Source organism: Notolabrus celidotus, chromosome 4 (genome assembly GCF_009762535.1).
Source record: "Notolabrus celidotus isolate fNotCel1 chromosome 4, fNotCel1.pri, whole genome shotgun sequence".
NCBI lineage: Eukaryota > Metazoa > Chordata > Actinopteri > Labriformes > Labridae > Notolabrus > Notolabrus celidotus.
The window spans coordinates 38,104,617-38,128,372 of record NC_048275.1 but is presented as its reverse complement, the minus strand read 5'-3'; the positions used below and the strand labels follow the sequence as shown (position 1 = coordinate 38,128,372).

Sequence of the window (23,756 nt, the reverse complement as noted above, 5' to 3'; positions counted from 1 at the left end):
CACAGCATGAAGATCTATGCTTGTTGTGAGCCAGACACATAGGCATCGTCATCAAGGGAATCAAAGTTCACATGGATCCAACTCAGTGTCACTGTATATGTTTACACAGTTAAATAAATGTTGTATATGTTTACACAGTTAAATAAATGTTGTATATGTTTACACAGTTAAATAAATGTTGTATATGTTTACACAGTTAAATAAATGTTGTATATGTTTACACAGTTAAATAAATGTTGTATATGTTTACACAGTTAAATAAATGTTGTATATGTTTACACAGTTAAATAAATGTTGTATATGTTTACACAGTTAAATAAATGTTGTATATGTTTACACAGTTAAATAAATGTTGTATATGTTTACACAGTTAAATAAATGTTGTATATGTTTACACAGTTAAATAAATGTTGGAAATGAATATCTCTCATATCTCTTTCATTTTATTTATAGCAATGCTTACTAATTATTTTAAGTAGTGTAAAAAACGAATGGAAGAATTGTTTGAAATTAATATATTTGTTTACATGGATTAATTCAAATATTTTTTTTCATATTTTTCATTGGAATGGTACTTAAAGCTAGGGTTGGTAGTCTCGGAAAACCAGCATGAATTTGAATGTAGCATTTCCTCATGACTCTGTCTAACCCCTCCCCTACTCCCTCGGAGCTCCTCCAAAACGACGCCCCCCCGCTCACATGCACTAGCGCCGCTGATTCTCGACCATATGATCGTGACTGATTCAAAACCGGTCCTCACCAAAACATTCTCATAGTGAAAGTTAAAAACACAAACAAACATGGCTGCTGTTAGTACTCACAACTGTCATGCTAGCATTATCCAGTTGTACTGGTGACACGATATCAGGAGAAAAATTTATATGTTCTTAATTCCTACAGTGTTGACAGTCAGTTAAGGCATCAGGAGAGGTGTAGAGAGTGCAAGTGGGAGTGAGGAGAGACAAGAGGAGAAGTTCTTCATTCATTCAAACATTGATTGTTGTTTTGTTGGTTGGCGTGATCACGCCCGACAGTGACCGGTTATTAAACTCAACATGTTCATGAATCGGCTCGTCATCACTACAGCGTCCGGATGGACGCTACAATAAATCTATATTTTCTGTAGGACTTACTGAACGTCATTAATTATTCTGCTTGTTTGTGAGAGCTTTTTAGACTCTGATCCGGACTACAGTCCTGAGCAAAGCACCTCATCAGGTCAGAGGGGACAGGCCCGAGGACGAGCGAGAGGGGCAGTCAGTACAGTCAGGGGAAGTCAAGGCAGGAGGCGGGGACTCGGAGGAGTGCACGCCGGGAAATGTACGCGCAGGAGGCGGGCAGAACGGCTGGACGGGATTTGATTGGTTTAAAATTTGGGGAGCCAAAAATCGGTGATTGGTTGGTGTTTTCCCAGGTTTACTCCTGCTGTAGATAGCAGCTTTTTTTCACTCTTTTTTAGGAACACATCATGTATTGATTACCATCAGGACATGAAGATCATTTTAACCAGTATAACAAAAAGTGGATCTAAATCTGATTACCAACCCCAGCTTTAATATAATTAAATCTGTCGTGGTTAATGGGCTGACATTTTTAACTTTGGCTAAACTTAATTTTTGGGCTTTTCCTAGTAGCATCTACTAATTTATTTAGCATTGAGTAAACTAAGTATAATAGAGTTTTACCAACTCAAAATACAAAGAAGTCCACTAAAGTACCAAAAATTGATTAGAAAATGTTGCCTTAATGTTTTTGAGTTGAATCTAAGCAACAGTTTTTACAGTGCAGAAACCCCTGCAGCTTGGGGTGCTTGTGGCCTAGAGGTCTAAGCGCCACACACACATAGGCTACAGGTTTCTCATGTTATAGGTCACATTAAAGGTGGAAAAAGTTCTGACATGATTTATCTTAATCTCATTTTTTTACATCACAAAACCTGGCATTTTAACAGGAGTGTGTATATCCACTGTATCATACACTCATTTAAACACACATGTGAATTTAAAATTCCTTTATACCAAGTCTGTTCTGATACATGCTGCTACACACTGTGCCTTTAAATATTTGAAACAACTTTGAATTAAAAATATGTTATAGAAACTTTATTTTTTCATACGACCCCACTTAAAAAAAACTGAAATACCCCTTTAAACTTTTGTTGTATTATAAAAATTCATGAATGTTTTTTATTCCAACTAACAACATATAATGACCAAATTCCACCAGATACGTGTCCGGTCCGTCTCTGATCTGTCACAGCTCAAGATCTGATAGGTTTCTATTCTAGTCAATGTGTTAACTTCCACTGGATCCACTCTGTTGTGTTCCGGCTGTGTCTCTGATCCGGCAGGTTGGAGCCCTCCGGATCAGATACACAAGACCTCTATGTTTGCCTGATGCCGGAGCACGACGCATCAATCTCAACAGAGCAGATGGAGCGGGACAGGAAGTCAGGTTTCACCAAAACAAAATGAAAACATCCGGTTAATTTTCAGAATAAAACACTCTGTGTTATCACCAGATCGTATTTCACTTAACTACAACAACAAACCAAAATCATGATGAGCGGAGCCAGGCCTGGAGTCAACAGGTCAGAGGTTTTCAGAGGACCAGAAAGACAACATGGATGAGGAGAGAAGGAGGAGAATTCTTGATTCAGTGATTACCTCAGGAAAACCTTGCTCACATGACTCCAGCTGTCCGGTGGTCCTGCTCCGGTGGGTGTTGGCGTACAAGAGAGCACGGAGCTGGACCGCAGCGGATCGGAGACGGACTACGCACCGATCTGGTGGATTCTCTGGGTTTGATTTGAAACAAGTTACTTTAAAACAGAATCCATGTTGGTCTGCATCATGGCAGTTTGCCTGGTGATGATCAAAAACTCCAGGTCCATCTGTGAACGACTAGACAAGCTGAGTGAAGCAGGCTGTGTTTGAATTCAACAAGAGCTCAAAGGCCACAGAAGTCATCATCCTGTCTCTCTCTTCTTCATGAACTCATCTGCAGTCTGCCTCACTGAGACCAAATGAGATGAGGACGCACCGAACACGAGGCACCTTCCAGAAAACTTCAACAGGTTTTTCATCTTTTCCTCCACAACCACAGCATCAACCAGCTGTGGCTTCTGGATATGATGATTACAGCCTGTGTCCTGCTGCAGCGTGTTATTATACAGCAGAGGAGTCACGAGCTATACTTGTTCAAAGAGACAAGCTGAAGGCCTGCGTGGACTCTAATACAGCCGTGCTGAGGCTCCTCTTCAGAATCGACTTTTCAGATCATCACTTTATTTGATATTGATCTCCTCCACCTCTCCATATTGTTCTGTTGTTTTTCTCTTCACTCGTGTCCTCCCTTCTGAACCACTGTTGAAGGACTTCATGAGGAGATATTTATGAGTTTGATGATCACTTCTCTTTGTGCATCACCATCAGTCGCATGTTTGGTTGGAAAGGTTTCAAACCTGCTACCCTACAGGGATCTTTCAGTGCATTTCGACTAAGAGTTCCGGGGTCTTTTAGCCCCCAGAACTACTTCCCCTGAACTAAAAGGTTCCTGTGCCCCCATTGTTGTCTGCATTTCTACCGCAGGCTGAAATCCTGGGTAGATTGTGTAAATCAGGCCAGTGACATATGTAGAAAAAAAAGTAAATGCACTACACCACCAGACCAGTAGAGGGCAGTAAAACAAAGAGGAAGACCATTCATCACAGATGACACCATAGAAGCAGACGGACAGGCAGGTATCATTATGAGCAACACAACAGTTAGCCTGTTAGCATGAAGAGACTCAGCTGGTCTGTTTTAGATGGTGCTATATTTCATCACAGATGGATTCACTGAATCAACACGTGAGAGGAGATAAGCGCGAGTAGCAAAGACGTTTCAACACGCCTTTAAAATCCTTTTGAACTCAAAAAGCCGTGGCAGAGATCGGCCGGTGTTTTGGTTTAAACAGCGACCCTGTTAACTGGAGACTTTCAGCCAGATGCATCCCTCATAAACGTCTTTAGACCATCATTAAATATCTGATGAGGATATTTTGAAATCTTAATAAAAACTAAACTAGTTTGCATTCCCAGGAACTCCCTCTGTGTTTCAACAGCTGTGTAAACTCCACAAACACTGACACGTTCAGCTGAAGGTCTCCAGTTTACAGGGTCACTTTTAAAACCGGAACACCGGGAGGAGAGACGCATTCACGGTGGGCTGAGAGAAGACTACTGTTACAAGCTGCTAAATCAAGAGAATCACAGCTTCTTCTTTTGAAAAGTACACACACATACAAAAAGATAGAACAAATAAAAACTAATGAAAGAAAGAGAAATCAAGTGAATCACAGATGTGTGTGATGTTATTGTGGACGGAGGGCGGAATAAAAACACTGAGGTTAATCTACCAATCAGACACGTTCAGCATTGCCCCCTGAAAGTACCAGGACCTTTGAAAAGTACTACCCCCCAAGCAGGGGCTTTTTTTTATCTACCCTTGAACTACATTTAGACCCTGGGTCCACCGGTCGCAACGCTTGTAATTCTGGGGAAAAGTTCCTCCGGTCGAAAAACGCCTTAGTACTCATCAGGACAGTTCATCTATAAATATTATCTCTTTTAATATTTTGCCACCAAACATCTGCAAACTGGTGACATTATGTCTGGTGATGCAACTGTTTTTTGTATATTGGTGTTACGTCCCTAAAGGGGCTGAGGGGATGAAGGAGAGAACAATATATTAAAGCCAGGGAAAAGAGGAGAGGAACAAAGTATAAACAAATTAAAATTAGTTTATGTACAAAAATATATATGAGCTAACTACTTAAAAGAAACCTCTTTTAAAAACAACAACAGAAGCTGACATAAACAGAAACCAACTTTATGAACTAAAATAACGATAACTAAAACAAGAATTAAACAAGAAGTCGAAGGCCTCAAGAAAAACCCTCCTTCCACTGAAGGCTTAAACTCAAGTCTAAGGAAGATGATGACCCACACACACACGCAGCTGAAGTCCCACTGCCAGACTGCTTCCTCTCTCCTGTTAAACACTCTGCCACTGATGAAGACTCAGGTACAGGTGAGCCCAATCACCAGCCGCTGCAGTGAGGTTGGGAGCACCTGTTGGGAGCACAAAGAGAGAAAGACACACAACAAAACTACGGCACATTACAGTTAGTCTACGATGGCTAGACTATAAAGTTTGTCAGTTTAGGTTATGGTTTTGGGTTTGTGACGTTTTCAGATCTTTCACTCTGTTGCTTTGGTGCAACTATTTTAGGAAATGACTGACTTCATCTTGTTTTTCCCAAAAATGACATTTCTTTATTCTCCTACAGCCCGGGGTGACTCATTTTATCTGGGGAATAATCTCTGGGAGCAGGACTGGATTAACATTAACAGTGTCCCCAGGCAACAATGTTTAATCTTGGATATTTGGCAGCCCTGTTCTGAAAAACTGCAGGCCCACGGTGAGCCGCCTCTTCTCAGTGCTGCTCCCTTAAGTGTCCCCAGAGGGCGGGATCCCCGGAAAGCATCATCGTGGCAGTGTGGAGGCCGTTACTCACAGTCCAATATGAGCGTGACCCATTGCCCTCCTCGACGGTCTGGCTTGAACATAAAGCAGGGGCCGGTTCGCCGTTGGAAGGACCTGCTGGTGGATTTTCTCCGTCCGGGATGCCAACGTTAGCAGCGCTAGCATTAGCTGTTGAATCGGCAGGTGAGGGAATGCCATCATTGGAGGAGCCTCCCTCATTGCTGTTAGCTTCCTCCGCAGAGCAGGTAGGAACCAAAGGGAAGAACCTACCTATTGTTGGTATATACTGTACATTTTCTACTTTTTTTAAGTCGCTGTCCTTTTTTAGTTTTCGTTTGGCGCTCCTGCTTAGCTGTCTCCCCAATTTTTAAATTGAATTTCTCCCATCTACATCCCCTTTGATTTGCATCCCCTTTGACCCGCCCTATGGCCCACTGACCAATGAGGAGGGTCTGTCTCTCAGCTTGCACTGGCACTCGCAAAAAGGCTACAGTGACACCGGCTGACAAGCTGAAGGCATAGTGAGATTACCATATTTCTTTTGCTTGTACCCAGATTACTGTAGGCTCTCTAAAGAGCAAGGGCCCTAATGGTTAATCTGGCCTTGACTGGGAGGAATGATGGGGTAAGATTTGGATCAGAATCATTCAAACTTAGACATCCCACCAATATATATATCTTCTATTGGCTTGATATCTAAGTTCTTTTCTGAAATTTTGATTATAACTTCATTTGGCATTGGCCAGTGAGATCACTATTTTGGATTAACCCTTTGTAAAAAAAAAAAAAAGTGCATGTGTAAATAAAGCTACCTTGACTTACACTACCAGTCAAAAGATGGACACACCTTCTCATTCAAGGGTTTGTATTTATTGTAATGATTGTAAACTCTGTAGATTAATACTGAAGACATTAAAACTATGAAAGAACATATATGGAATTATTGAATGAACCAAAAAGTGTTAAACAAAGCAGAATCTGTTTTATATTTTAGATTCTGTAAAGTAGACCCCTTTTTCCTTCATGACAGCTTTGCACACGCTTGGTATTCTCTCAGTCTGCTTCAAATAATTCAAAGAAATAAAAACCATTGAATGAGAAGGTGTGTCCAAACTTTTGATGGTGGTGTATGTTATTGTTATGTGTTCTTGAGACTGTTATTACTGACGTAGAGGCACTCACATGAAGGCAATGTGCAAAACTCAGATTATGTCATGTGCTATTTGCATATCGCACCACACCTGTACTCTGCTGGACTCCTCACCTTGTGCCTGTTCTCTGTCTCACTCAGTGGAGTAGCAAAGGAGTATATTGTGTGTACATCTGTGTTAAACACATAGACTGTATAAATAATGGACGAAAACTTCTAATCTCAATCTCAATATCTTCAAAATTTCCTTCATTTAGAAACAAATATGAAAATAAATTCAAAAGTATTTTTAGTGTTTGTCTTTTGATATTGTTTTCTAAATTTGTGCATTTTAGATTTTTAATGTTACTTGCATTTTCTACACATTTGCTGCTGATGCTGTTTCAGCTTTGTGCAGCGTGTTTTTTTCATTCCATGTTTCTGTTAAAGCATTATGTCTGAAACCTTTGCTCATGATAAACCTTTGAGCTGTTGATATTTGCTTGTCAGCCATCGTATCGCAGCCTGAGGAAAAACATATCAGCTCTGCAGCTAATCTGATCAATCCAAACATTACCTAATCTAACTCCATTCAGAAACTATTTCTTAAAGTTAGAGTGACGTCTAGTCCCCGTCTCCTTGCAGAGCTAGTCGTGTTTGTGTCTTGCTTGCCCTCCAAAGTTAAAAAACACCCTTCACTGTCTCCACCACCTCAAACTGAGGCTGATCTACGTAACACACTGGGCCCAGTTGGTCTGAGTCTTCACCCCAGACCTCTGATGGTTTGCATGGTTTTCTAACTTGTCTATAATTATTCACTCGCTCCACCCTTCATCTTATTTTCTTTTCAGATATTAAAGTATTGCTTACATCCTCGTCAGATAAATTAAAGGCTCCAGCAGTTCTGGTCAGGCCTCTATGTGAGCTGGACACTTGCCCCCTTCAGCTCCACATCCTGGAGACCAAAACACCTGCCAGACCAGAGCAGCCCTCACACAGACTCTACATCTGCATCCATCCATCCATTATCTTGACCGCTTATCCCGTTGGGGGTCACGGGGGGCTGGAGACTATCCCATCTGGCTTCGGGCGTAAGGCAGGGTACACCCTGGACAGGTCGCCAACCAATCACAGGGCTAACACAGAGAGACAGACAACCATTCATGCACACACTCACACCTACGGGCAATTTAGAGTGATCAATCAACCTGAGCATGTTTTTGGATTGTGGGAGGAAGCCGGAGTACCCAGAGAGAACCCACGCATGCAAGGGGAGAACATGCAAATTCCACACAGAAAGGCACCCGCCTGGCCGGGGATTCGAACCAGGAACCTTCTAGCTGTGAGGCAACGGCGCTACCCACTGCACCACTGTGCAGATCTGCTCTCGATATCATCTGCAAAATGAAAACTGTTGAAATACAGCGCATCGTGTGACTCCCACTATAGCCTATCAGTTGCATAAGTAACCTAAATGCAAAAAGAAAAAAAAAATAGCACCTCTTACTACAGCACCTACTTAAAGCCACTTACCACGGCTCTGTTTGGCTCCTGATGGCAGGGATTGGTTGGTGTTTTCCCAGGTTTACTCCGGCTGTAGATAGCAGCTTTTTTTACCTCTTTTTTAAGATCACATTATGTATTGATTAACATCGGGACATAAAGATCATTTTAACCAGTAGAACAAAAAGTGGATCTGAATCTGACTACCAACCCCAGCTTTAATTTCAGCCCCTGGAGTAACTCCCTTTCATCTGTCTGTGGTGAGTCTCAGTTTCACTGGAAATAAGATTCACTCTGGCTTATGCCCATAGTATGAACCTTTAGAAGAAACAGATTTTCATGTGTTTTCTAGTGTGGTTAAAATACATATTTTGCTATAAAAATGTGTGTTGTATATTATCAATTAATGGAAGTTCATAAGAGTGTTTAAAAATGCATTGATGTATTTAATTTCATTTATGTTGTTAAATTCTGTAAAATCAATCAGAAAAGATATCTTTGTGGAGATGTTTACCTGGTCACAGGTCGTAGTTTGAGGTGTGTTAATTGGCTCATGTGATGTGCATGCAGTGACGTCATGCCAAAGAGAAAAAAAAGGGCGCGTTAACGAGGCATGCAGAAGTTCGGTCCGAGTGGATTTTCAGGAGTTCTGTGTGTAAACTTTGTCTCTGGATTATAAACAAGGTAATCTGCAAGAACACGTGTTTGTTAATGACAAAACTTGGACTAGAAGTTTTGATGACTGCTACATTGCTGCATGTTAAACCAGCAAGAGTGATTTCAAAACGTGGACAGACTGCAGCTGCTGCTAGCTAACCCAGCTTGACCCAGTAGCTGTGATTGGACTGTTTTTCGACCTGGAAAGTGGACACTACAACCAGTTAGCGCTCTGAGCTACCTAGGAAGGCTCAGAGTTCCTCTGGTAACATTGGATGCAACCAGACCTGATGATGCTCGTTAAAGAGACCTATTAGTAGTAAACTACTCTGTTGACCTCACATCTCTAAAAAGCTACTGCCCTAATCTTTTATTTTATTTAGTTTTTGGTCACAACACACAAAAGCAGCGGTACAGGCCTGCAACGAGGCTTTTGATCTCAATATAGAATATTTTTCCAGCTTAGTCTTGAGGTATAACTGATTCTGACAAAGTGTGTGTTTTGTTTTTTTTGTGAAAGATAAGGTAAAATATAAGAAGAAACTTATTTTGTTTAAAAGGTGACATATTATGCTCTTTTTCATCAATATATATTGGTCTAAGAGGTCCCCAAAACATGTCTTTAAAGTTTATGCTCAAAAAAACACTTTGAAATCAGATTTTGACATGCCTGAAAAACCCTCTTCTTCAGTCCTCCTCAGAACACTCTGTTTTCTCTCTGACCACGCCCCCTCAGGAAGTGAATGTGGCCTCGGCTCTCCAGCACGTTGATCTAATGTTTACATGTTGGCTGAATATACACGGCTGCTCAAAGACCAGGGTTACTTCAACCCTCTGAATCTGATCCAGAATCTGATCCTGATGGAGAGGCGCCTGCAGCAGGACCTTTCTGAAGGATTGGTCACAGATTTAGTGTTTCTTGTTTTATTTATCAGTATGTCGACGTGTGTCTTGGTACACAGCTACGGACATGTAGCTATGTGGCTATGCTAACTAGCGCTAGCACTTTTCCATGATAAATAAAAATCATCCACTAGATCTTCAAATCTGCAGACGTGGGGAGTAAAACCGACCTTTGTGTTTATTAAGACAGCCTACAACTAGCATGCCTCCCTCCTAAGCTCCTTGTTAGCACACATGTGTGCAGGTAATGAAAAACAGAGGAGGGGTTGAGTTGTATTTTATACAGTCTATGGGCTGAACAAGCTCCGAGCTCTGACTACGTGACAGACCGGATATTGTTGTTACGTATTAAAAACACTGAAAACTGAAACGGCTGGTTTCACACACATTTACAGAAAGGTGGAGAAATCAGAACAGGGGCAGAATGGATTTTTTTCATTCTCGGGGGGTTTGTAGACATGCCAGGGAAACATATTTCAGGTAGAGAACCATTAAAAAGTCAATTTTGCATGATACGTCACCTTTAAATCTGAAACTGAAAGAGTGTTTTGGGTTTATTGTGATGAACATGAAACATTGTTGACAAAAGAAATTGAGAGTAACTAAAGGTTAAAAGGAAATCTAAATATTTCATTTTTGCTTAAAAAAATTAAAGTAAGAAATTACCTATTTCTACTTTAAAATTGTTTACTACTATTTGTAAAAGGTACATGTATAAGGTTTAAATGGACAGTATACTCACACATTTTACTTTATTCTTGTTATGGATTGTCACCAGGACTGGACCCAAAAGCAGAACTCAAAGATGGAGAGTGAAAATACAAGTCTTTTATTTGGAGTTAACTCTGTAGTAATGGTGCTGTGAGTACAGAGCGGAGCAGTCCCTCTCTCCGGCGTACTCACACAGAGGGTAACTGGAGCTCAGGCAAAGGCAGGCAGGTTCAGCAGCAGACAGGGAAGCGATCAGCACGAGAGCAGGAAGCATGCACGGCAATCTCTGAAGCAAGATGGAAACACACAAGGACGTCAGCTAAACACACAAAGACAAGCAAAACATAAATGCTTGAGGAGCCACGGACTCAGAAAACCACTGAAAACTGAAGTACGATCTGGCGATGAGTAGGAGGAAATCCAGAGGCTTTATAGTAGAGGGTTGATTAGTGAATGGCTTCACCTGGTGCTGCCTGTTGATTGGAAACCCTGCCCACATTCACCCACAAGAAACAAACAAGGGGAAGAGACACAGGAGGAGGAGTAACAGACAGGGAAATGACAAAACACACACACAAAGAGGGAGAGGGGAGGGCTGCCATGATGAGGATCATGACAATTCTTTGGCTAAACTTTTAACATTTCCAGAGGGAAAGGGATTTTTTAAGACCCCAAATTAATACTACTGAGTTACACTGAGTTAATCTACTAAAATACTTAGGGGTAAGAACTCAGGGCCCCTTTCTACTTGTTTAGACGGACTACAATTAAGATGTTGTATAAATGTGTAAGTGTGGCAGGAAGCAGTGGATGAAACCCAGGACAGTTTCACCCCACATCATTAATTGTCCCTGAAAGAGCTGACTAATATGCTAAACTTGGATTAGTCTTTGAAGGACTGACTCAACTGACTTGCTAAGCACTTCCATATGCACTCAGAGACCAAGTGCTTATTAGATGCCTCTGGTGTCATCCTCCACCCAGCAGCCTCTTGTCTCTCTCTCTCCCTCCTTCTCTGTGGATGCATGAGATCCACTTTGAGACTGGTTAGGTTAACAGCTTGTAAGGGATGTCAGATGAGAACCAGCTAGCCTGAGGTTTCACCAGAAGAAGTTGTTAAAGGCACATGTGGAGTAAAGAACTCTGATGCAGAAACACAAAATAAGGACTGCAGAGGGAAGAGTGTGTGGGTGCATGCTGAGCACAGGGGCTGGACTTGTGCATAGTGTATCTTAACTTGTGTTTTCACCCTGTGTTATTGACGTACACAACTTGTGTGTCTAGTTGTTCATGATTGGATATGCTATTCCATCCATTCAGCCCTTTTCTTCTACCTTTCCACATCAGGCAGCAGGTCCTAAAGAGGAAGGCCTGGATACTAAACGCTCACTGTCCAGCTTTCCTGCCAGGGTCTGGCTCCTTGACTCCTTTGCCTCTTCATGGGGGGTCCTCTTAGCCCGGACTCTCCTCTGATTCCAGTTCTTGAGAGACCCTACCAGGGGCCAGTGACGCCAACCATGCATGTAGCCTGTTAGAGTCGCTCCTTTTCTTTCATTCTTCTTTCTGATTTTTCTTCTCTTTCTTCATCATACCATGTCTGATTTTTCTCTGGCAGAAGTTGTGACCTCTTTTGGCCTTCTGTTGGTGAGAGTTGTGGACTGTTTTTCATAGGGGTGACCCCAAATAGTTGAATATTCGATGATTCGTTCTAACGAGCCTTAGTCGACTGCCAATCTCATAGTCAAATATTTGCATATGAAACGTGGATCATTCCATTCAAACCATGGGGGTGCTCAATGTCTAATTTTACATTATTTTCCTGTTTCCCTTAAAAATAGTGTCTCATTTAGCCTATTTTATATAAATATAGACTTATTGAATGTAATTCTGAGAACAGCTCTTGAAGTGTTAAATCTCCTTAAAGTGGTAATTAAATCTCCCCTGGTAATTAAAGGTGGACTCTCCCATTTAGCAGGAGCTGTGGAGCAGACGTACCTCAGCTGGTCTTTAAATCTTTCTACGTTCATGGTAGCTCAAAATGTCAGGAAATAAAACTTCAGTTGATCCTAAAAACTAGTGATGAAGATGAGGAGCAGCTTCATGAAGAGGGCTGTGAGATCAAGGATTACCGGACCACACAAAAACTGTACGGGGCCAAAAGAACGAGCAGGAATACCCAAAGCTGTCCGAAGCCTCAAAAACAATCCACAGCATCCCATCCACCTCCACACCATCAGAGAGGATATTCTCAAAGACAGGATTTACAGTCAACAAAGACAGGAGCGCACTTCTGCCCGTACACACGATGGTTTTCCTCACGTACAATTTGAAAAGACTCAAGCGGACAAAGACGAGATGAAAGACTGTTTTAAAATGTTCTGTTAAGAGATTTAAAAACCCTTTAGCTGGTTCAGGTTTGACTTTGAACATTATACAAATGTTTAGTCTTAAGTTGGACAAACTACCCTCCACAGTGCTGCTCTCCTCTGTGTGAACACTGTTTAAATATCTCCTGATTCCTTATTCTATAGTGGAGCGTTGTTCCATGTTTAATGGATGGTGGCCTTATTTGAGTTTTCTCTCCTTCATCACCTCGTTGTTTTTGCAATATAGATTTAAAAAATCTAAGTTTTATACTTATAATATTCTGTTGTCCCTTTTACTTTAAGCTATGAGTCTCTTGATTGTAAAGGGTTATGTGTAATATTGTCATGTGGTCACCATCATGCAGACTTTGGGTCAATAAGGAAAAACAACAAACATTCCACTATTCGTCGACTATGGGCAAAATCTGATGAATCAGATTCCACTAAGCAAATCCTTAGTTGGGCTCACTCCTAGTTTTTCACGATGAAATCATCAATTTTAACTTTTGATCGCATTACTGTTGCCCAGCTTTGTTTTGTTTTTGCTCATGCTCAGCTGGTTGAGCTGAAGCCGGCCGGCTCATCGGCCGAACCGCTGTTCCTGCAGAACTCTTGAGATTTAGGACACATGGAGGCAGAGGAGGCATAGAGCTACGAGGAGGAGAGCTGGTTCAAGAAGACAGAGGTTTATGGAGAGGAGATAGAAGCCGTGTCTCTCCTCTCTCATCATGGACAATGTAAGATCTCTGGATAATAAGATGGATGAGCTAACAGGACTAGTCAGGAGTCAGATGGAGTTTCAGGAATGTAGCATGTTGTCCAGACAGACCACCAGAGTTCCCTTTTCCTGATCTCCGGGGACTTCAACCATTTATTTTCTACATAGCTTATTATTGTATTTATTTATTTTCTACATAGCTTATTATTGTATTTGTATAACTTATTGTGTATAGAGCGACTGTAATGACTGAATTCCCCCCCTGGGATAAATAAAGTATTTCTGATTCTGATAACACAGCTCCCAGATTCACAGGGACATACAAACTCTTGGAATGGGACAATTGAACATACAACCAAAACGCATCATTTGGTTTTGGGTCCACTGCTCCACCGTGGGCTGGTAGATTGTTTTCCATCATTGCTTTTATCTGTTTCAGTTCTCCACAGTAAGGTTTGTTCGGTATTAAAACTGTTCCAGATGGAGACACTGTCTCACGCATTATTTAAACGTACTTTATTCACTGTCAGATTTTTATCCATTAAAGTTACTAACCATGTGACGGTAAACCTGTAGAATTTACTAGGACCCAAAAGCAAGCAGAAGCTGAGGAAGCAGTTGCAGTGATTTTATTTCTTTAACGGTGAGGTGAAGGATGATTTATCGGGAATCAAAGGTGAAGGTGCGATCCAGGAGAAGCAGGAGTGAAGAGTGTGGCTCGGGGTGAAGGCAGGTGAGTGTCCAGAGGGAGAGCGTGGCAGAGATAGGGCGGAGGTGCAGGAGGCTCGAGGAGGCACTGGAGGAAACGGGAAGACAGCAGCAGTTAGTTGAAGACAAACACAAAATATTTGGACACTAGCGATACTCAATGTGCTGGCAAGACGGCCGATGTACCACTGTAGAAGCGGGAATACTCTGGCACCCGACTCATTTCTCCACAGAGCTTAAGTGCAGTGTCTAGGTGAGCGTGATGGGGAACAGGTGTGAAGATGCAGGAGCAGCCGGAGCAGGAGATAGGCAGTGTGGAGAAGAGCACCGCCCACCACTCTGTTGGGAGACCAGGGAAAAACTCCACACAGACAAACAGATCACCACAAACCATAGACCTTTCTGGAGTCCCTGAGCTCCCTTGTCTCGTAGGTTCCTCTGGATCTCTGCTGCTGTGGATGTGCCAGACTCCAGCTGCTACAACTACACTGCGTGCACAATTATTATTAGGCATGTGAGTATTTTTGTGAATATATTAAAAACTATATCAACAGTCGTTTTCAAATTTGTCAAGAAGTCAGATAGTGAATGTATTTCTTCAACTGTGTGGTTCAAATGATGCTTTTCAAAGTACTTTGGCTGTAATTTTAAATAAATGCAGAATCTGCAGAAATGAGCGTGACAAATTATTATGCAAGTTGGTGATAAGAGCATATAACTTGTGAAAATTAAAAACTAGGCACCATTTTAAACGTTCTATTGATTGAAAATAATAATATTTACTACAACTGTATTCAAACTTCAACAAAAACAACTGTTTTCTTTACATTTGTATACAAAATAAAACTGTTAATGTCTTTAAAACATTTCAAATCTAAAGTGTTTCTCAAATGTCCAATATAACCTCCTTTTCTTTCAGTGAGGGTCAGAGGTCACTGTAAACTGATTTAGTTTATGATGACTTCTCTGCTGACTCTGTGAGCTGTACCTTGTATGTCTTTCCAAAGAGGCTCTTTAAGCTGTATTTCTGCAATCACTGTAAATTATCTTCTTCAGTATTGACCACAAGTTCTCAGTCGGGTTGAGATCAGGTGAGCAGGCAGGCCAGTTCATGAGGTGATCCTCTTTAAAGCCCTGAGATGCCGTCCTGTCCTGGGAATAATGTGAGGCATGTGACGGTGCATTGTGCTCATGCATAAACACTAGCATCTTTTTCACTTCAGCTGAATGTCTTTTCCTCCATGCAGGAAAATACAAAAGAGGATCACCTCATGAACTGGCCTGCCTGCTCACCTGATCTCAACCCGACTGAGAACTTGTGGTCAATACTGAAGAAGATCATTTACAGTGATGGTGAGAAATACAGCTCAAAGAGCATCTTTGGAAAGCTATACAAGGTACAGCTCACAGTGTCAGCAGAGAAGTCATCAGAAACCTCACTAAATCAGTTTACAGTGACCTCTGACCCTCACTGAAAGAAAAGGAGGATATATTGGACATTTGAGTTTTATTTTATAAACAAATGTAAAGAAAACTGTTGTTTTTGTTGAAGTTTTAAAACAGTTGTAGTAAATATTATTTTCAATCAACAGAACATTTGAAATGGTGCCTAGTTTTTAATTTTTAAAAGTTATATACTCTTATCACCAAGGTGCATAATAATTTGGCACCCTCATGTCTGCAGATTCTGCATTTATTTAAAAATACAGCCAACGTAATTTGAAAAGCATAATTTTAACCACACAGTTGAAGAAATATATTCACTATCTGACTTCTTGACAAATTTGAAAACGACTGTTAACATAGTTTTTAACATATTCACAAAAATACTCACGTGCCTAATAATTGTGCACGCAGTGTACTACTATCTGTCTCACCACTATCATCTCTCTCTCTCTCTCTCTCTCTCTCTCTCTCTCTCTCTCTCTCTCTCTCTCTCTCTCTCTCTCTCTCTCTCTCTCTCTCTCTCTCTCTCTCTCTATCCCTCTATCCCTCTATCCCTCTATCCCTCTATCCCTCTCTCCAACACGGTCTCAGCAGATGTGTGTCTAACATGAGTCTGGTCCTGCTGGAGGTTTCTGCCTGTTAAAGGAAGTTTGTCCTTGCCACTGTAACTTGCTAAATGCTGCAAAGTGCTCTGCTCATGGTGGATTAAGATGAGATCAGACTGAGTCCTGTCTGTAAGATGGGACTGGATCTGATCATGTCCTGATGTTGAGTCTTTGTAACAATAGAACATAGAGTACGGTCTAGACCTGCTCTGTTTGGAAAGAGTCTGAGGAGAACATTTGATGTGATTTGCTGCTTTGGAAATAAAGATTAATGATTGACTTCTATCCATGCAAACAAAGTCCAGACGAGAAGAACGTCTTTGATTAACACAGAGTTCTTTCTGCAGGTTTGGACCACCTTAACTTCAGTAGAGTCATTGTCCCTGACAGAGAAACAGCTGGGTGTGTAACCCCTCTGCTGTCTCACACTTCAGTTTTAATGATGAAGCCAAACAAAGGTATAAAAAGTTATAGAGTGATTTGAAGAGGTGTTGGTGGGTAGAGGTTGTTACTTCAGGACAACACCATGCAGGCACCAAACTGGCTGCCAGCTGCTGCTTGAATTTAAAATATAGACATGCTGAACTGTTTGCCATTACAGTCTCTCTCAGAGGTGTGGACCTTGTCCCGTCGTTACATAAGAAAGACTCAGCCTCTGTTGGATGGTCTCTTTATAGTCATGTTAATAACCTGTTAACATAATTTACTGTGAGATGCTTCAAGCGTGTTTTCTTTTGCTATTCCACAACTTTCCAGTCTTTCAACATCTCATATTTGGGGTCTTTATTCTATTGAGGGGACTCAATGTTTTGCAGATCTTCATATGGTGTCACTTTATACCTGTTTTGGAAACAAGGTAGAATATCTAAGAGTCTTTCTTGTGATTCTTGTGGCACCAGAAAGATTAAATCTTAATCCAGCAAGCTAATCAGAATGTATTAAACAAAACCACAAAGAAGAAAATGATGCCAACAGCCCCACCCGCCTTTCATATATCATTACAGTCATTAATGAGAAGTGGCTGCAGATGAGAGGCTATTTCTGGTCTCTAAATAATCCACAGCTGCACGGTTTAATTAGGCTGACCACGACGGTGAGTGAGCTCATGGATGGAGGTTTACTTTAGGAGACATGAAGAGTGCTGCTTCAGCACCTCATCCTGCTCACTGGAGTATGTAACCACGTTTGTTTGGTCATGGCCTCTGGCTGCAGATTACGTGCTCTGACCCTGAGCGGACTGATTTAGAATCTGGGGGTTTGGCAGGGCCTGGACCAAAGCTGGACCTGAACCAGTACAGCTTAGATGATCCAAATCTGACAGCACACTCTTGGTCTGCGGTTGGTCAACATGTCAGGCCCTGAAACAGAGTAAGATTGACTGCATCTGCAAACAGTTGTTCAAAAAGCTTTTTCAAATCAAAGGTTGCTGCCCGAGCATCAGCTTGACCCCCAACAAGCCTTAGCATCAGAGATTTAATAAAAAACACCTTTTAGGTTTTGTTTTCTCAAAGTGGCCTGATTGTCCACAAACACATAACTTGTGATCTTCCTGGCCTGGAGGGACGTTGAACACGCTGTGCTTCCAACTTTTAGAAGCTAGCATTAGCTAACAGTCCTAGCTAACTAGCTCATCATCATTTAACCCATGGTTCCCAAACTTTACCATGCCAAGGCCCCCCAAACAGCATTAGCTACTGGCCGGGGACCCCCTTTGCAAACCCACAGACAATGCTTCAAAATATGTAAGAAACATCAACTTTTAGAATTTATTTTCTTACTTTTATTCACTTTTCAATAATTATTACATTTTTTTAGCATAAGAAATGATCAACAAACGTGTTGTAAAAATAAATAAATAATTAGATTGTTTTTTTCCCTTCCCAGTGTGCAAACTCACCAGCTCAGTATCCTGCAAACTGACACCAGTGGTGCTTCCATCCTCTCTGGATGCTGCAGGGTGTCCACCCATCCTGTACAATGCATGATACTCCCACATTGTCACAGTCTGCTCACCTCCTCCCCTCTGTCAGTAATTTTCCACTCTCCTTGCCTCTGCTCCACTCTGCTGGCCAGCCACGCCCCCTCATCAGGCAACCCAGTTCACCTGCACACTCACCTGCTCCTCATCTGCAATCAAGCTGGTTTATAAGCAGCAGCCACTCTCCACTCCTTGCCAGATTGTTCTTTGACCTCATGCAAGACTTTCCAGCGTTCTTCTCCGGACTGATCTCCTGTTGCCGACCCTGCCTGCCCGTGACCATCCCTCCTCGCCGCTTCCCAGGAAAACACCTACGCCTTCTGTCCCTGACTACGAGTTCTGCCTTCGCCATTCCGGGGTTCTGCCTGTCCGTCCTCGTGGCCGTTTGGTGTCCTGTCCTCCTGTGGAGTACGAGTGAGTCTGTTCTTCAACTCCCTCCGGGATCTGTCTGTTACCTGTGCTTGATTCGTCAGGCTATCATCGAGCCCCGAGAGACTCGATTCCCTACCTGTGTTCGAGGTAGAGAGACTATTCACCTGTTGCTCGTGTCTACTGAACTGTTCAATAAAGGTCATTACCAACTGATCTCTTGACTTCCGGTACTGCTTGTGGGTCCTAACTCAACCCGTTACACATATCAAAACATTTAATTCACTCATGCACTGTAACGTATACTGAATGAGCACATACACCTGTGTGCATGTACTATTATCAAAGAGCCTGATGGAGTTTTCAGTAAAACTCAGCAGGTGGGCGCTCTGGGCAAACATTATATATGTGACTCTGAGCTCCAACATCCATGAAAACAGTGGGTTCAGACTGAGGGTACCACAATGCTAGAAGTTAGTGAAATATTAAGACGAGATAAAGACTGACTCAAGACTGCGTGGCTGGTGTCGATGACCAGCTTGCACCAAACAAGAGAGATGACAGGAGCGCATCAGCCTACAGCAAAAATCCTTGTATTTGAATCAGACACTGGATGATTCTCAGCAGCAGAAACAATTATTCAGCATCATTTAGTTTTTGTGCTGAAGTGTGGTTTTTAGATATTAGATTTTTATGTTAATGAGTGCAGTGCTCAGCTTGATTTTTTTGTGGAACGGCATGCAATCTTCCTAATCTTCCTGTTGTGTTGCATGAAGTAGGGGATTAAAGTTGTAGCATCAAAGTCTTTTTACAACCACATCATTTCTTGTTTTGTCCGCCGTGAAGTGGACCTAGCCTCTTCAGTCCTGCAGCATTGCTCCCTGCTCTCAGCTAAACTTGGTTGTCACAAATGTGAGGCGACTCTCTGGTCAGGCGTTCTGGGAATGTGAGAGCAGCAGAGCACTTTGCCTTCTTGTGATGAAGCCAGCGCGTTGGACAGCAGAGCAGCCGCACCCTGCACCACTGCCCGCCGTACCAGCTGCCTGCTGACGGTGCCAGGGCAGTGGGGAGGGCCGATCCCTGACCGAGGGAGGAAAATGAAACCAGGCAAAGCCCCTCATCTCCTCTGACTCGACAAAAATGCTGCTCAGTAGGCCAGCAGGGGTGACACGGATACCTCCCCATGGAGTGTATTCTCTTACTCCCATGGTCTGGACATGGGCTCCGCTTTGGTGGAGGAAGTGTTACACAAGTCATCACAGAGTTCCTGCAACTTTTATTTCATGTTTAATTTCCATTACAGTTTGAGGCTCAATATTTAAACCCTTTTTAGACATAGTGCATGCAAAACATGCTTCATTCTCACAACACTGGAGGGACATTTTGACACCCACAAAGTGATTAAGAGTTACTTTGTAGTAGCAGATTACTGCAGGAAGGATTCACTCTGAAAGAATATTAAACTGAATCCCGACTTCACTGAACATCTAAACTAGCTGGTGATTCTGCTTTCTGTTCCCAGAGAGATGACCAGATTACTTACATATTGGTTTCAACATCATAAATTGAGCAACAAGTGGAAGCAGAGGGCCGTGGTATGGGCTCCATGGCCTGAACATTCAGAGGGATATTTATAGATATTTGGCAGGACAGTTTAACAAAGAGACCTTTGGGCTGAATGGGTTTCCTGCAGACTCCCTGAGCTCTCTGGTTTGGACACTGATCCAGGACGCTGGGATTTATTGGGAGACGGAGGACTAATAGCAGTGGAACAAAACTTGACCCATACAATTACGGTTTTGATATACTGTTAATGTTTATGGAGAGTCTATATCGAGGGCATGAGACCCATATCTGCAGGAGGCTTCATATTTGTCAATTATGACTGCTATAAAGCTCTGCGTCTGTTTTATAACTGTGAATGAAATACAAACTTTACTCTGCCAGATGAAAGAACAGCAGTAATAAAAACATCATTCTTAATGTGCTGACCACATCAGCAGAGCTTTAGAGAGCCTCTGCTCTCACTGGGATATTGTTTTGTTATAGACTTTAAAGATCATCACTGTGAGATCATCATTTAACAATAAAATCACTTTCTCTTCAGTAGCTCAGTCCATAGGGACTTGGCTTGGGAACCGAAGGGTTGCCGGTTCGAGTCCCAATATGGACGAAGTTTGGCAAGTGGACTGGTGGCTGGAGAGGTGCTGGCTCACTTGCCTGGGCACTGTCAAGGTGCCCTTGAGCAAGGCACCGAACCCCCAACTGCTCTGGGTGCGCTGGTTGACAGCAGTATCCTCACTCTGACATCTCTCCCTAAGCATGTTCACTGCATGTGTGTGAGTTTGTATGTATATACCAAAAAAACTGTATGTGTAGCATGTCCAAAAAATAGAATGAGTGAAAAAATTGAATTTCCCCCCTGGGGATCAATAAAGTACCTTTCTTTTTTTTTTTCATTTAACCACATTTACCATACAATTCAGAGTATAAGAAGCACTTTTAAAGGTGACATATCACGCTTTTTTCATCAATATATATTGGTCTAAGAGGTCCCCAAAACATGTCTTTAAAGTTTATGCTCAAAAAAACACTTTGAAATCAGATTTTGGTCTGCCTGAAAAACCCTCTTCGTTAGTCCTCCTCAGAACACTCTGTTTTCTCTCTGACCACGCCCCCTCAGGAAGTGGATGTGGTCTCGGCTCTGCAGCACGTTGATCTAATGTTTACATGTTGGCTGAATATACACGGCTGCTCAGAGATCACGTTACTTCAACCCTCTGAATCTGATCCAGAATCTGATCCTGACGGAGAGGCGCCTGCAGCAGGACCTTTCTGAAGGATTGGTCACAGATTTAGTGTTTCTTGTTGTTTTATTTATCAGTATGTAGACGTGTGTCTTGGTACACAGCTACGAACATGTAGCTATGTGGCTATGCTAACTAGCGCTAGCACTTATCCATGATAAATAAAAATCATCCACTAGATCTTCAAATCTGCAGACGTGGGGAGTAAAACCGACCTCTGCCAGAAAGGCAGCAGGACCTTTCTGAACCACTGGTCACAGATTTAGTGTTTCTTGTTGTTTTATTTGTCAGTATGTCGACGTGTGTCTTGGTACACAGCTACAGCTATGAACATGTAGCTATGTAGCTATGCTAACTAGCGCTAGCACTTATCCATGACAAATAAAAATCATCCACTAGATCTTCAAATCTGCAGACGTGGGGAGTAAAACCGACCTTTGTGTTTATTAAGACAGCCTACAACTAGCATGCCTCCCTCCTAAGCTCCTTGTTAGCACACATTTGTGCAGGTAATGAAAAACAGAGGAGGGATTCAGTATTATTTTATACAGTCTATGGGCTGAACAAGCTCCGAGCTCTGACTCCGTGACAGACCGGATATTGTTGTTACGTAACAAAAACACTGAAGTCTGAAACGGCTCGTGTCACACACATTTACAGAAAGGTGGAGAAATCAGAACAGGGGCAGAATGGATTTTTTTCATTCTCGGGGGGTTTGTAGACATGCCAGGGACACATATTTCAGGTAGAGAACCATTAAAAAGTTGATTTTGCTTGATATGTCACCTTTAATACTTAACTAAACTCATTTTTATTCATATATCATCGCTCATACCATCAAGCATGAAGCCCAAAGTGCTTCACAAAAGAACAGAGACAGAAAATAACAGAAATAGGTAAAATGATACGAAACTAAAACAAGATAGAGGAATGTGATATGATACTTAAAAATAAAATAAAATAAATACATTAAATCTAATAAATACCAGAGAAATAGAAAACAATAAAATAAGATAGAATGAAAATAAAATATATAAAATTATGCTTAAACAATGGTCATAACAGTAATAATGCAGTCCAGGGCAAAAAGGAAATTACTCCAAGTTAGATTAAAAAGGTGATTCTTAATTTGACTATCTTTTTTTTTTTTTCTCTCTTCTTTTTTTTTCTCTTCTTTATCATGTTCTGTAAAAGAGGGCGTGCACACCTAGGTGGGCCAAAAAAAAATAAGAGAAAGTAAAAGAAAGATTACATAAGGATATACAAAGGGACAGGGAAAGAGAAGGAGAGAGAGACCTAACACACTTAGATGGAGAGGGACCATCTCACCATGACGCCAAAAAAACTCTGTGCGGTGATACTAATGATTAAGCAACCCTTAGTGTCCACAATCATTACTGAAGCTTGGGTCGCAGAGGGTTGCCGCCGTGCTGTGTTCTATTTGTGTAACGAGACCACCACTGGTGCAGATGATACCACTTGGGTCAGATCAGCCGAGCGGTTCGGCCCGGCACCCGGGCCGCGAGAGCAGTCAGACCGAAGGACCCAACCCGCTGCGGGAGACCCAGGCCAGGGGACAAGCCAAGGACCCAGACCGGAAGCAAACAGGTACCGCCGGAGCACCCAGGGCGACCCCCAGGTCACCCAGCAGGAGGAAAGGGGGGCGAGGGGGGAGAGATCCCGCAACCCCCCCCAAGGAACACCTCCACAACACCGCCCCCACAGCCCCCCAAGACAGAGCCAAAGGAGCCACCAGGGCCGAGGGGGCCCAGCACCAGGAGCAGACAGCCAGGCAGCCGGGAAGGACCAGGACCCGCCAACCGCTTAATTTTACTTTCAAAAGCATCCAGAGAGCTCGCCATTTTAATGTCCAGAGGCAGAGAGTTCCACAGTTTTGGGGAATAAAAACAGAAAGCGCTCTGGCTGGCACTTGTGAGGGACACATGAGGAACATTTAAAACACCTTCTAATCATCTGAAAGCGGCTGTGTATTCTATATAGGTGCCATCAATAAACCTGACTAAAATACAGAGAGAGGTTTTCTGTTGTGTTATGGTATTTTACCCAGGAGATGGTGTGGAAGCAATCAACTGCCTGAACGCTCAAAGCATGCTGGACCCATAGTGAGGCAGACCGGTCTATTGCCGACACCAGTTAACACCTTACTTTACTGAAGTAAGAAGAATATACCTGTTCACTTGATTCAAACAGAGACTCGGGGTGCAAACTTAGTATCGATCTTTGGAAATGTTAACGATCAGTTATTTGTTAGTCATAAAAAAATGCTGTTTTTTTTCCATGACTTACAGCTAGGGTTGGTATCCACAG

General features: G+C 42.2%; 1 long non-coding RNA gene across 1 annotated transcript; it reads right to left on the bottom strand.

Annotated features, from left to right (window-relative positions):
* Positions 1-16,930: 16,930 nt before the first annotated feature.
* Positions 16,931-18,333, bottom strand: LOC117811684. The gene is made up of 2 exons (XR_004631048.1): positions 18,172-18,333; positions 16,931-17,632 (listed from the first exon to the last, which is right to left on the bottom strand). It is a non-coding gene; the product is annotated as an uncharacterized LOC117811684 (long non-coding RNA).
* Positions 18,334-23,756: the final 5,423 nt, after the last annotated feature.